The sequence below is a fragment of the Oncorhynchus masou genome, unplaced genomic scaffold, assembly GCF_036934945.1.
Source record: "Oncorhynchus masou masou isolate Uvic2021 unplaced genomic scaffold, UVic_Omas_1.1 unplaced_scaffold_974, whole genome shotgun sequence".
NCBI lineage: Eukaryota > Metazoa > Chordata > Actinopteri > Salmoniformes > Salmonidae > Oncorhynchus > Oncorhynchus masou.
Genome location: NW_027016250.1, coordinates 118,698 through 134,623, shown reverse-complemented (window position 1 = coordinate 134,623; position 15,926 = coordinate 118,698). Strand labels below are relative to the sequence as shown.

General features: G+C 43.8%; 1 pseudogene; it reads left to right on the top strand.

Annotated features, from left to right (window-relative positions):
• LOC135538511 (NLR family CARD domain-containing protein 3-like) overlaps nucleotides 1–15,926 on the top strand; it is a 32,465-nt pseudogene that overhangs the window by 15,593 nt on the left and 946 nt on the right.

Here is a 15,926-nt window from a genome sequence, read left to right as displayed (position 1 = left end):
AGTACAGCCTTTAGACAACAAAGCAGCCAAAAAGATACCCGCCATATTGGATAGTCAACAATACTCAGAAATAGCATTTTAAATGTTCACTTACCTTTGATTATCTTCATCAGAATGCACTCCCAGGAATCCCAGTTCCACCATAAATGTTTAATTTGTTTGATAATGTCCATGAGTTATGTCCAAATATCTTCTTTTGTTAGGGCGTTTGGTAAACAAATCCAAAAGCGCGTTCAGGTCGCGCCGGAAGTCAGACGAAAAGTTCAAAAAGTTCCGTTACAGTCCGTAGAAACATGCCAAACCAAGTATGGAATCAATCTTTAGGATGTTTATAACATACAACTTCATTAATGTTCCAACAATTCCTTTGTCTGTACAAATGAAGAGGAACGTAGGTACCTTTCACGTGAGCGCGCCAGACCGAGGCTGTGGCACTCTGCCAGACCACTCACTCAAAGAGCCCTTATGAGCCCCTCCTTTAGAGTAGAATCCTCAAAACAGGTTCTAAATACTGTTGACATCTAGTGGAAGCCTTGGGAAGTGAAACATAACTAATATCACCCTGTATCTTCAATGGTTGCTGAGTTGAAAAACTACAAGCCTCAGAATTCCCACTTCCTGGTTGGATTTTTTTCTCAGGTTTTTGCATGCCATATGAATTCTGTTATACTCACAGACATCATTCAAACAGTTTTAGAAACTTCAGAGTGTTTTCTATCTAAATTTTTGTATGCATATTCTAGCTTTTACGGCTGATTAGCAGGCAGCTTAATTTGGGCACGTTTTTCATCCAAGCTACCCAATACTGCCCCCTACCCCCAAAGAAGTTAATAATTAATTATTACGATTTTACATCTTCATAACAAAGTCCTACAATAATGTAGGCATTAAAACAGACCTAATATTAATATCCTCTGTGTTGTGTTATTTCTTCATTCAGATGAGATTGCTGTGATTTCCCAAAGTGAACTCAAGTCTAATCTAAAGAAGAAGTTTCAATATGTATTTGAGGGGATCGCTAAACAAGGAAACCCAACACTTCTCAATAAGATCTACACAGAGCCCTACATGACAGAGGGTGGAAAAGGAGAGGTCAATAATGAACATGAGCTGAGACAGATTGAGACAACAACCAGGAAACAAGCAAGACCAGAGACTGCAATCAAATGTAACGACATCTTCAAACCCTTAACTGGACAAGACAAACTTATCAGAACTGTGTTGACAAAGGGAGTCGCTGGCATTGGAAAAACAGTCTCTGTGCAGAAGTTCATTCTGGACTGGGCTGAAGGAAAAGCAAATCAGGATGTCCAATTTATACTTTCATTCCCTTTTCGGGAGCTGAATTTGATGAAAGAGGAAAAACACACTTTGATTGAACTTCTCAATCACTTCTCAATGGAAACCAAAGAATCAAGAATCTCCAACTACAACAAGTACAAAGTCCTGTTCATCTTTGATGGTCTGGATGAGTGCCGACTGCCCCTAGACTTCAAAAAGAACAAGATCTGTTGTGACGTCACAAAGTCAACCTCAGTGGATGTTCTGCTGACAAATCTCATTAAGGAAATCTGCTTCCCTCTGCTCTCCTCTGGATAACTACCCGACCTGCAGCAGCCAATAAGATCCCTTCAGGGTGTGTTGACCAGGTGACAGAGGTACGAGGGTTCAATGACCCACAGAAGGAAGAATACTTCAGAAAGAGATTCAGTGATGATGAGGACCTGGCCAGCAGAATCATCTCACACATAAAGACATCAAGGAGCCTCCACATCATGTGCCACATTCCAGTCTTCTGTTGGATTTCTGCAACAGTCCTTGAACACATGCTGAAACATAAGAGAAGAGATGCCCAAGACTCTGACTGAGATGTACACACACCTTCTGGAGTTCCATACCAAACAGAAGAATGAAAAGTATCTTGGGAAAGAAGAGACAGGTCCACACTGTAATAAAGAGAGCATTCTGTCACTGGGAAAACTGGCTTTTCAACAGCTTGTCAAGGGCAATCTGATTTTCTATCAAGAAGACCTGAAAAGGGCTGGTATTGAGGCCAATGAAGCCTCAGTGTACTCAGGATTGTGCACACAGTTCTTTAAAGAGGAATGTGGGCTGTACCAGGAAAAGGTGTACTGCTTCGTGCATCTGAGCATTCAGGAGTTTCTGGCTGCTGTATATGTGTTCCTCTCATTCATCAACAACAATGAGAATCTAATGGCCAAACCGCAATCAACATCCAGGTACTTTTCTGCTCTGTTCAGAGACAAGCCTGAAATTACTTCCTACAAGAGTGCTGTGGATAAAGCATTACAAAGTGAGACGGGACACCTGGACCTTTTCCTCCGCTTCCTTCTGGGCCTCTCAATGGAGTCTAATCAGAAGCACTTACGAGGTCTACTGACAACAAGAAGAAGCAGCTCACAGGGCCATGAAAAAACAGTCAAGTACATCAAGGAGAAGATCAGGAGAATCCCTCTCCAGAGAGGTGCATCAATCTGTTCCACTGTCTGAATGAACTGAATGACCATTCTCTAGTGGAGGAGATCCAAAGCTACCTGAGATCAGGAAGTGTCTCCAGTGAAGAACTGTCACCTACACAGTGGTCAGCACTGGTCTTTGTGATGCTGACTTCAGAAAAGGAGCTGGATGTGTTTGACCTGAAGAAATACTCCAGATCAGAGGAAGGTCTGCTGAGGCTGCTGCCAGTGGTCAAAGCCTCCAGAGTTGCTCTGTGAGTACAAACATGACATTTAAGTACTAATCATCAGGAAGAAATATTCCGTTTAGAGAACTGATATATTATATTAAAAAACATATTGAATCAATGCATTGATGTTCACATTAGTATAACAATATGACCATACAATTCTAGGAGACGGAAGATAAATCTATATGTTGTTTGAGAGAATAAACCAAATTCGTCTGCCATTGTCCTTCTACACTACTGGTATTAAATTAACAGTGTGTTTAGTGAAATCATGATCTCTTTGTCTGTCAGGCTGTCAGGCTGTGGAGTCAAAGAGAAAGGCTGTGCTTCTCTGGTATCAGCTCTTATGTCAAACCCCTCACACCTGAGAGAGCTGGATCTGAGTAACAATGACCTGAAGGATTCAGGAGTGAAGCTGCTCTCTGCTGGACTGGGGAATCCTCACTGTAAACTGGAGACTCTGAGGTCAGTATTCCTGTATTTTGTCAACAAGTGATAACAGATTGATTGTTAATCAATTCCCGTTACATATATCACCAGTAGTACATTCACCCGTTAATTCTTATGCCTAATCTACAATGTTTGTTACTGTAATTTATTTTACTATATTCATTATATTATTTCAGTCTTCCCCTTCTCATTGTCGGAGTGGACACATTGTTTCTCATAGTGCACAACCTATGCTAAACTTGTGAGACAAATTTCTGGTTTATTTCATTCCATTTATGAGTTTTGTCAATGTAGTAATTGTCTTTTGTTTGGAGCACTCCTGTCAATGTAGGCCTATAGGTAGGCCGTCTCGATCATTGATTGAAAGAACAGATGACATTCGGTCGACAAATGTTTGTTTTTTTAAATGTAGTAAACAGCCTTAGTGTGGACTGTATACTCAATGCAATCTCAATCTGATACCTCAGTTTTTTGACTGATACTGCTTTTTAAACTGGTCTGGATAGTCTAATCAAATAGTTGTACTTCATATTTCTGTCTACAAGCAATACTTTGATCATTTGTAATGTCTAGTAATGATACATCCATTTAAATCAAATCAAATGTTATTGGTCATATACACGTTTTTAGCCGATGTTATTGCAGGTGTAAGTAAGTAATATCTAACAGTTTCACAACATATACCTAAAATACAGGTAGTTCTAAATATGGAATGGATTATGAATATATACATATATGTCAGAGCAGCATTGGACTGAGACACAGTGGCATAGTATAGAATACATTATATGCATATGAGATGGGTGATGCAATATTTACAAACCATTAAAGTGACTAAGATACTGTAGAATAGTATAGAGTACAGTTTACACATATGAGATGAGTAATGCAAGATACAGAGACATTATTAAAGTGGCTAGTGTTTAATTTCCTTAAAGTGGCCAGTGATTCCTAATCTATGTCTATAGGCTGCCACTCCCTGATGTGCTAGTGATGGCTGTTTAGCAGTCTGATGGCCTTGAGATAGAGGCTGTTTTTCAGTCTCTCGGTCCCAGCTTTGATGCACCTGTACTGACCTCTCCTTCTGGATGATAACGGGGTGAACAGGCAGTGGCTTGGGTGGTTGATGTCCTTGATGATCTTTTTGGCCTTCCTATGGCATTGGGTGCTGTAGGTGTCCAGAAGGGCGGGAAGATCGCCCCCGGTAATGCGTTGGGCAGACCGCACCACCCTCTGGAGAGCTTTGGGATAGTCATTTAGTTCAATTACTTTAGCTTTTTTAGGTAAAGAGGCAACAGACTGGGATAGGGATTGATTGAATATATCTGTAAACACACCAGCCAGCTGGTCTGTGCATGCTCTGAGGACGTGGCTAGAAATGCCATCTAGGCCGGCATCCTTGCGAGGATTAACACTCTTAAAACCTGTTGAGTGTAGGGGGCAGTATTTTGATTTGGATGAAAAACATACCCAAATGAAACTGCCTGTTTCTCAGGCCCAGAAGCTAGAAAATGCATCAAAACTGTCAAAATTTTGTCTGTGAGTATAACAGAACTGATATTGCAGGTGAAAACCTGAGGAAAATCCAACCCGGAAGTGCCTAAGAGAAATGAATCTCCCTGTTCCATTACATGCCTTCCCTCCATTTAAAGGGATATCAACCAAATTCCTCTCCCTATGGCTTCCACTTGGTGTGAACAGTTTTTAGACATACTGTGGGGCAAAAACGTATTTAGTCAGCCACCAATTGTGCAAGTTCTCCCACTTAAAATGCTGAGAGAGGCCTGTAATTTTCATCATAGGTACACTTCAACTATGACTAAAGAAAATCCAGAAAATCACATTGTAGGATTTTTAATGAATTTATTTGCAAATTATGGTGGAAAATAAGTAGTTTCAGGCTTTCATTCTGAAAAATGAGCGAGAACGATCACATCACGTCTGTGGATGGCTGGGTGCCAGCAGGGTTTTGTATGCGCAACAGCTTGGAGCAGACATTTTCTCTCTTTTCCTATTGAAAAAGCTATGGTCCGGTTGAAATATTACTGATTATTTATTGTAAAAACAACCTGAGGACTGATTTATCAAAAACGTTTGACATGTTTCTACGAACTTTACGGATACTATTTGGAATTTTCGTCTGCCCCGTCGTGACCGCTCGAGCCTGTGGATTACTGAACATAACGCGCCAACCAAATGGAGGTATTTTGGATATAAAAATAATCTTTATGGAACAAAAGGAACATTTATTTGTGTAACTGGGAGTCTCGGAGTGCAAACTTCCGAAGATCATCAAAGGTAAGCGATTCATTTTATTGCTATTCTGACTTTCGTGACCAATCTACTTTGCTGCTAGCTATTTGTAATGTTTTGTCTGCTGAGAGAGATGTCCTTACATAAACACTTGGATTGCTTTTGCTGTAAAGCTCTTTTGAAATTTGACACGCAATGTGGATTAACAACAAGCTAAGCTGTGTTTTGCTATATTGCACTTGTGATTTCATGAAAATGTAATATTTTTAGTAGTTTAATTTGTTTTGGTGCTCTGCAATTCAGCGGATGTTGACGAAAATGATCCCGCTAACGGGATGGGTGCGCCAAGAAGTTAAATGTTTTACTCATGTCGGCCATGGAGAAGGAAAGCCCACAGTCTTTGGTAGCGGGCCGCGTCAGTAGCACTGTATTATCCTCAAAGCTCTTCAACCGATCGCTGCCTGCACCCGCCCGCCCTCCCGACTAGCATCACTACTTTGGACGGGTCTGACTTAGAATATGTGGACAACTATAAATACCTACAGTTGAAGTCGGAAGTTTACATACACATAGGTTGGAGTCAATAAAAGTAGTTCAACCACTATAGTTTTGGCAAGTCGGTTAGGACATCTATTTTGTGCATGACACAAGTAATTTTTCCAACAATTGTTTACAGACAGATTATTTCATTTATAATTCACTGTGTCACAATTCCAGTGGGTCAGAAGTTTACATACACTAAGTTGACTGTTCCTTTAAACAGCTTGGAAAATTCCAGAAAATTATGTCATGGCTTTAGAAGCTTCTGACAGGCTAATTGACATCATTTGAGTCAATTGGAGGTGTACCTGTGGAGGGATTTCAAGCGAAACCTTCAAACTCAGTGCCTCTTTGCCTGACATCATGGGAAAAACAAAAGAAAGACCTCAGAAAAAATGGTAGACCTCCACAAGTCTGGTTAATCCTTGGGAAGGTACCACGTTCATCTGTACAAACAATAGTATGCAAGTATAAACACCATGTGTCACGTTCTGACCTTAGTTCTGTTATTTTATCTTTGTTTTAGTATGGTCAGGACGTGAGTTGGGTGGGCAGTCTGTTTGTTTTTCTATGTTGGTTTTTGAGTTCGGCCTAGTATGGTTCTCAATCAGAGGCAGCTGTCAATTGTTTTCCCTGATTGAAAATCATACTTAGTTAGCCTGGGTTTCAGTTTTGGGTTGTAGGTGTTTGTCTTCCGTGTCAGTGTTAGTCGCCACACGGGACTGTTTTGTTAATTTCACGTTTATTGTTTTGTATTTCGTAGTGTTCAGTTTGTTTTAAAATAAACATTATGGACACTTACCACGCTGCGTTTTGGTCCTCCGATCCTTCTCGCTTCTCCTCTTCAGAAGAGGACGACGAGGTTCGTTACACCATGGGACTCATCTGTACAAACAAGAGTACGCAAGTATAAACACCACAGGACCACGCAGCCGTCATACAGCTCAGGAAGGAGACGCGTTCTGTCTCCTAGAGATGAACTTTGGTGTGAAAAGTGCCAATCAATCCCAGAACAACAGAAAAGGACCTTGTGAAGATGCTGGAGGAAACAGATACAAAGTATCTAAATCCACAGTAAAAACAAGTCCTATATCGACATAACCTGAAAGGCCGCTCAGCAAGGAAGAAGCTACTGCTCCAAAACCGGCATAAAAAATCCAGACTACGGTTTGCAACTGCACATGGGGATGAATATCACACTTTTTGGAGAAATGTCCTCTGGTCTGATGAAACAAAAATAGAACTGTTTGGCCATAATGACCATCATTATGTTTGGAAGAGAAAGGGGTAGGCTTGCAAGCCGAAGAACACCATCCCAACCGTGAAGCACGGGGTGGCAGCATCATGTTGTGGTGGTGCTTTGCTGCAGGATGGACTGGTGCACTTCACAAAATAGATGGCAACATGAGGGAGGAAAATTATGTGGATATATTGAAGCAGCATCTCAAGACATCAGTCAGGAAGTTAAGGCTTGTTCGCAAATGGGTCTTCCAAATGGACAATGATCCTCAAGCATACTTCCAAAGTTGTGGCAAAATGGCTTAAGGACAACAAAGTCAAGGTATTGGAGTGGCCATCACAAAGCCCTGACCTCAATCCTATAGAAAATGTGTGGGCAGAACTGAAAAAGCATGTGTGACCAAGGAGGACTACAAACCTGACTGTCAGGCACCAGCTCTGTCAGGAAGAATGGGGCAAAATTCACCCAACTTATTGTGGGATGCTTGTGGAAGGCTATCCGAAGGCTACCTAACATTTCACATTCTTAAAATCAAGCGGTGATCCTAACTGAGCCAAGACGGAATTTTTATTACGATTAAATGTCAGGAATTGTGAAACATGTAGATTAAATGTATTTGGCTAGGATGTATGTAAACTTCCAACTTCAACTGTAGGTTTCTGGCTAGACTGTAAACTCTCCTTCCAGACTCACATTAAGCATATCTGATCCAAAGTTAAATCTGGAATCGGCTTCCTATTTTGCAACAAAGCCTCCTTCACTCATGCTGCCAAACTTACCCTCCTAAAACTGACTATCCTACCAATCCTTGACTTCGGCGATGTAATTTACAAATTAGCCTCCAACACTCGAATCAACAAATTGGATGCAGTCTATCACAGTGGCATCCGTTTTGTCACCAAAGCCCCATATACTACTCACCCCTGCGACCTGTATGCTCTCGTTGGCTGTTCCTCGCTACATATTAGGTAAGCCAAACCCGCTGGTTCCAGGTCATCTATAAATCTTTGCTAGGTATAGCTCTACCATATTTCAGCTCACTGGTCACCATAGCAATATCCACCCGTAGCACGCGCTCCAGCAGGTATATTTCACTGATCATCCCCAAAGCCAACGCCGCCTTCCCTTCCAGTTCTCCACTGCCTGGAACAAATTGCCAATGACTGGAACGAATTGCAACAATCACTGAAGTTGGTGACATATCTCCCTCACTAACTTTAAGTGTCAGCTGCCAGAGCAGCTTACCGATCGCGGCAGCAGTACACAGTACACCATCTGTAAGTAGCCCATCCATCCAATCAACTACCAACCTCAATTGTTTTGTTTTTTTCTGCTCTTTTGCACACCAGTATTTCTAGTTGCACATCCTCATCTGCACATATATCACTCCAGTGTAAATGGCTAAATTATAATTACTTCACCACTATTAGCCTATTTATTGCCTTACCTCCTTACTGAATTTGCACACACTGTATACAGATTTTTCTATTGTGTTATTGACTGTACGTTTGTTTATCCCATGTGTAACTCTGTGTCGTTGTTTTTGTCACACTGCTTTGCTTTATCTTGGCCAGGTCGCAGTTGTTAATGAGAACTTGTTCTCAACTGGCCTACCTGGTTAAATAAAGGTGGGAAAAAAATCTATTTTAAAAAGCGAGTGAGCGAGGTGTTCAGCCTGTCCGGAAGCAAGACGTCAGTGTCCGCGACGTGGCTGGTTTTCCTTTTGTAATCCGTGATTGTCTGTAGACCCTGCCACTGTAACTCTGAGTTGTTGAACTGAGACTCAACTTTGTCCCTATACCGATGTTTATCCTGCTTGATTGCTTTGCGGAGGGAACAACTACATCGTTTGTGTTCTTCCATATTCCCAGTCTTCTTGCCCTGGTCAGTTTTGCGCGAATGCTCCCGTCTATCCACTGTTTCTAGTTGGGGTAGGTTTTAATAGTCACAGTGGGTACAACATTTTTGCGAGGTAGGAGGGGTAGGAGGGTTGTTTGCGAGCGGTCGCATCTACACTTCGGTCCGCAGGTAGTATAACCTTTCATTACATTTCATTAAAGTACAACGGTTTGATTTGTCTATAATAATAATTGCGTAATTATCGTATTTCGTCGTCCCTAACGTAGTCTACACTGCTATCTGCCCAGCAGCTAGCTAAGCAACTAGCTAACGTCTAAGACAATTGTGTAGTCTAGAGCGATTTTCTAGGTTAGCTAGCCAGCTATTGTCGTTCTTTTAACGTAACGTAACGCAATCAATACTGCTAGCTAGCCAGCTAGCCCCCGAATAGCAGCACTGTAGAAACTATTACAGTATAACGGTTTGATTTGTTTGATCGTAGCTAGCTAGCTACATAGCCGTCTTTGTATCTAAGACAATTGTGTAGTCTAGAGCGATTTTCTAGGTTAGCTAGCCAGCTATTGTTGTTCTTTTAACGTAACGTAACGCAATCAACACTGCTAGCTAGCTAGCTAGCCCAAATAGCAGCACTGTAGAAACTATTACACTCGACGGAACGACTTGATTAGTGTAGTGTCAACATCGCAGCCACTGCCAGCTAGCCTACTCCAGCAGTACTGTATCATTTCAATCATTTTAGTCAATAAGATTCTTGCTACGTAAGCTTAACTTTCTGAACATTCGAGACGTGTAGTCCACTTGTCATTCCAATCTCCTTTGCATTAGCGTAGCCTCTTCTGTAGCCTGTCAACTATGTGTCTATCTATCCCTGTTCTCTCCTCTCTGCACAGACCATACAAACGCTCCACACCGCGTGGCCGCGGCCACCCTAATCTGGTGGTCCCAGCGCGCACGACCCACGTGGAGTTCCAGGTCTCCGGTAGCCTCTGGAACTGCCGATCTGCGGCCAACAAGGCAGAGTTCATCTCAGCCTATGCCTCCCTCCAGTCCTCGACTTCTTGGCACTGACGGAAACATGGATCACCACAGATAACACTGCTACTCCTACTGCTCTCTCTTCGTCCGCCCACGTGTTCTCGCACACCCCGAGAGCTTCTGGTCAGCGGGGTGGTGGCACCGGGATCCTCATCTCTCCCAAGTGGTCATTCTCTCTTTCTCCCCTTACCCATCTGTCTATCGCCTCCTTTTGAATTCCATGCTGTCACAGTTACCAGCCCTTTCAAGCTTAACATCCTTATCATTTATCGCCCTCCCTCGGAGAGTTCATCAATGAGCTTGATGCCTTGATAAGCTCCTTTCCTGAGGACGGCTCACCTCTCACAGTCCTGGGCGACTTTAACCTCCCCACGTCTACCTTTGACTCATTCCTCTGCCTCCTTCTTTCCACTCCTCTCCTCTTTTGACCTCACCCTCTCACCTTCCCCCTACTCACAAGGCAGGCAATACGCCGACCTCATCTTTACTAGATGCTGTTCTTCCACTAACCTCATTGCAACTCCCTCCAAGTCTCCGACCACTACCTTGTATCCTTTTCCCTCTCGCTCTCATCCAACACTTCCCACACTGCCCCTACTCGGATGGTATCGCGCCGTCCCAACCTTCGCTCTCTCCCCCCCGCTACTCTCTCCTCTTCCATCCTATCATCTCTTCCCTCTGCTCATACCTTCTCCAACCTATCTCCTGATTCTGCCTCCTCAACCCTCCTCTCTTCCCTTTCTGCATCCTTTGACTCTCTATGTCCCCTATCCTCCAGGCCGGCTCGGTCCTCCCCTCCCGCTCCGTGGCTCGACGACTCATTGCGAGCTCACAGAACAGAGCTCCGGGCAGCCGAGCGAAAATGGAGGAAAACTCGCCTCCCTGCGGACCTGGCATCCTTTCACTCCCTCCTCTCTACATTTTCCTCCTCTGTCTCTGCTGCTAAAGCCACTTTCTACCACTCTAAATTCCAAGCATCTGCCTCTAACCCTAGGAAGCTCTTTGCCACCTTCTCCTCCCTCCTGAATCCTCCTCCCCCTCCCCCCTCCTCCCTCTCTGCAGATGACTTCGTCAACCATTTTGAAAAGAAGGTCGACGACATCCGATCCTCGTTTGCTAAGTCAAACGACACCGCTGGTTCTGATCACACTGCCCTACCCTGTGCTCTGACCTCTTTCTCCCCTCTCTCTCCAGATGAAATCTCGCTTCTTGTGACGGCCGGCCACCCAACAACCTGCCCGCTTGACCCTATCCCCTCCTCTCTTCTCCAGACCATTTCCGGAGACCTTCTCCCTTACCTCACCTCGCTCATCAACTCATCCCTGACCGCTGGCTACGTCCCTTCCGTCTTCAAGAGAGCGAGAGTTGCACCCCCTTCTGAAAAAACCTACACTCGATCCCTCCGATGTCAACAACTACAGACCAGTATCCCTTCTTTCTTTTCTCTCCAAAACTCTTGAACGTGCCGTCCTTGGCCAGCTCTCCCGCTATCTCTCTCAGAATGACCTTCTTGATCCAAATCAGTCAGGTTTCAAGACTAGTCATTCAACTGAGACTGCTCTTCTCTGTATCACGGAGGCGCTCCGCACTGCTAAAGCTAACTCTCTCCCTCTGCTCTCATCCTTCTAGACCTATCGGCTGCCTTCGATACTGTGAACCATCAGATCCTCCTCTCCACCCTCTCCGAGTTGGGCATCTCTGGCGCGGCCCACGCTTGGATTGCGTCCTACCTGACAGGTCGCTCCTACCAGGTGGCGTGGCGAGAATCTGTCTCCTCACCACGCGCTCTCACCACTGGTGTCCCCCAGGGCTCTGTTCTAGGCCCTCTCCTATTCTCGCTATACACCAAGTCACTTGGCTCTGTCATAACCTCACATGGTCTCTCCTATCATTGCTATGCAGACGACACACAATTAATCTTCTCCTTTCCCCCTTCTGATGACCAGGTGGCGATTCGCATCTCTGCATGTCTGGCAGACATATCAGTGTGGATGACGGATCACCACCTCAAGCTGAACCTCGGCAAGACGGAGCTGCTCTTCCTCCCGGGGAAGGACTGCCCGTTCCATGATCTCGCCATCACGGTTGACAACTCCATTGTGTCCTCCTCCCAGAGCGCTAAGAACCTTGGCGTGATCCTGGACAACACCCTGTCGTTCTCAACCAACATCATGGCGGTGGCCCGTTCCTGTAGGTTCATGCTCTACAACATCCGCAGAGTACGACCCTGCCTAATCCAGGCACTTGTCATCTCCCGTCTGGATTACTGCAACTCGCTGTTGGCTGGGCTCCCTGCCTGTGCCATTAAACCCCTACAACTCATCCAGAACGCCGCAGCCCGTCTGGTGTTCAACCTTCCCAAGTTCTCTCACGTCACCCCGCTCCTCCGCTCTCTCCACTGGCTTCCAGTTGAAGCTCGCATCCGCTACAAGACCATGGTGCTTGCCTACGGAGCTGTGAGGGGAACGGCACCGCAGTACCTCCAGGCTCTGATCAGGCCCTACACCCAAACAAGGGCACTGCGTTCATCCACCTCTGGCCTGCTCGCCTCCCTACCACTGAGGAAGTACAGTTCCCGCTCAGCCCAGTCAAAACTGTTCGCTGCTCTGGCCCCCCAATGGTGGAACAAACTCCCTCACGACGCCAGGACAGCAGAGTCAATCACCACCTTCCGGAGACACCTGAAACCCCACCTCTTCAAGGAATACCTAGGATAGGATAAGTAATCCTTCTCACCCCCCTTAAATTATTTAAATGCACTATTGTAAGTGGCTGTTCCACTGGATGTCAGAAGGTGAATTCACCAATTTGTAAGTCGTTCCGGATAAGAGCGTCTGCTAAATGACTTAAATGTAAATGTAACATCTCCTATGCACTTCCTGTTAAACTTATTCACCGTATCGGTATGTGTGTCGATATTCTGAAGCTACTCTGAACATATCCCAGTCCGCGTGATCAAAACAATCTTGAAGCATGGATTCCGATTTGTCAGACCAGATTTGAATAGTCCTTAACACAGGTGCTTTCTGTTTGAGTTTCTGCCTATAGGAGGGGAGTAGTAAGATGGAATCATGGGTCCGATTTGCCGAATGGAGGGCGGGGGAGGGCCTTCTATGCATTCTGGAAGGTAGTATAGCAATAGTCGAGGGTTTTAGCAGAGCGAGTACAGCAATAAGTATGTTGATAGAATTTCACAAGCCTTTTCCTCAAATTTGCTTTGTTAAAATCCCCAGCTACAATAAATGCATCCTCAGGATATGTGGTTTCCAGTTTGCATAAAATCCAGTGAAGCCGTCGTGGTATTCGCTTGGGGGGGATATAGACCGCTGTGGCTATTATTGACAAAAAGTATCTCAGGAGATAGTACAGTCAGCATTTAATTGTGAGATATTCTAGGTCGGGTGAACAGAAGGACTTGAGTTCCTGTATGTTATCACAGTTACACCATAAGTCGTTAATAATAAAACATATACCTCCACCCTTCTACTTCCCAGAGAGATGTTTGTTTCTGTCTGTGCAGTGTACTGAGAATCCAACTGGCTTTACAGAGTCAGACAGTATATATATATAGAGAGAGAGGAGAGATGTTTCTGTGAAGCAGAGCTCATCAATTTATTATCCAGAGATTGAACATTATCTAGTAAAATACTCGGGAGCGGTGGGTGGTGTGCACATTTCCTGAGTCGGACCAGAAGACTGCCTCGAGTACCTCGCCTTCGCTGCCGTTGTTTTGGGTCAGTCTCTGGAATAAACTCGATTGCTCTCGGGAAAGTAAACAAAGGATCCGCTCCAGGGAGGTTGTAATGCTGGATGTTCTCGTGAGTTACCGCTGCTCTAATATCCGGCAGTAAATTATGACACAAAACAATTCCTGAGCTAAAAACATAAACAATAGTACATAAACAAAACAGCAGAGTTGCTTGAGAGCTAGCCGCGATACTGCCATCTCCATCGGCGCCATCTTTATGAATAGATATGGCAGGTTTCAGGACACTGATAAACTGTATCTGAACATGTTGAAAAATATACTGCCTCTCTATTTTCACAGTTAAAGAATAGCAGTATGGTTATAACATTTATTTTAATCTTTGCAGGCTGTCAGGCTGTGGAGTCACAGAGGAAGGCTGTGCTTCTCTGGTCTCAGCTCTGAGGTCAAACCCCTCACACCTGAGAGAGATGGATCTGAGTAACAATGACCTGAAGGATTCAGGAGTGAAGCTCCTCTCTGCTGGACTGGGGAATCCCCACTGTAAACTGGGGACACTGAGGTCTGTATTCCTGTATTTGGTCAACAAATGGTAACTGTTCACCAGATCCACGTGTTTACCAGGCACACATAGTCCACACCATATGTGCTTGGACAGTGAAGTTTACACACACACACACACACACACACACGATAACATACGCACTATATGGTGGATATGTAGATATGTGGTAGTGGTGGAGTAGGGGCCTGAGGCCACACAGTGTGATGTGAATATATTGTAATGTTTTTAAAATTGTATAAACTGCCTTAATTTTGCTGGACCCCAGGAAGAGGAGCTGCTGCTTTGGCAGCTAATGGGGATCCATAATAAATCCAGTTTTACATTAGGCCCTATGTTCCAGCATTTTGAATTTCAGATTGAATGCTTCATATTAGGCCACAGTACAGAATGCCAACTTTTATTTAAAGGTATTTATACATATCTGTTTAACCGTTTAGAAGTGAAAGCACTTTTCTATATCTAGTTCTCCCATTTGATAAAGTCGGAATTATTTGGATAAATTCACTTATAGTGTATTAAAGTAGCCAAAAGTGTAGTATTTGGTCCCATATTCCTTGCCCACTGTGATTACATCAAGCTTGTTACTCTACACACTTGTTGAATGCATTTGATGTTTGTTTTGGTTGTGTTTTCCAATAGAAAATGAATGGTGAATAATGTCATTTTGGAGTCACTTCACTTGTATTGTAAATAAGAAATGAATATTTGTAATATACATTTTCTCTCTACAAGCAATACTTTGATAATTTATATTTTTTATCGTATACAGTACACCCATTTATGAATAGATATGGACGGTTTCAGGACGCTAATATACAGTATCTGAATATGTTGAAAAAATATACTGCCTCTCTATTTTCACAGCCAAGGAATAGCAGTGTTATTTTAAAACGATTTTACTCTTTGCAGGCTGTCAGGCTGTCAAGTCACAGAGGAAGGCTGTGCTTCTCTGGTCTCAGCTCTGACATCAAACCCCTCACACCTGAGAGAGCTGGACCTGAGCTACAATCACCCAGGAGACTCAGGAGTCAGACTGCTCTCTGCTGGACTGGAGGATCCACACTGCAGACTGGAGAAACTCAAGTATGTAGAAGGTTTATGTCAATGTTCATATCAGACATGTTTGAGTTATCAGGCTAGTTAAGACAAAAATTCTTACTACCACTTGGACGAAGTTATATGCTATGTGGGTGTGTGTTTGTGTGTGTGTGTGCGTGCGTGCGTTCACATGTATCTCTCAATAAAATATGTATCACTCAATACAATGTTCTTCATCTTACCACTACAGTGTGGAACATGGTGGAGAGTACACAATGAAACCTGGGCTAAGAAAATGTGAGTGTTGACTGCTGTGAAGAATATGAGTAATAATAAGTCTTAATTCAAGTTCAGTCAAAGTCAACCACCACCATCATTACTTACTTGGTCATATTAAATATAAGCTGTAGTTCTACAGAAGCAGAAATCAGGGACACAAAAGTTTAGAAAGTGTTGCGTTGACAATGTGTGTGTCTGTGTATGTGTGGCCTGTTCGTGTTACTTTAGAAATGTGTGTGTTCATGCTGATGAT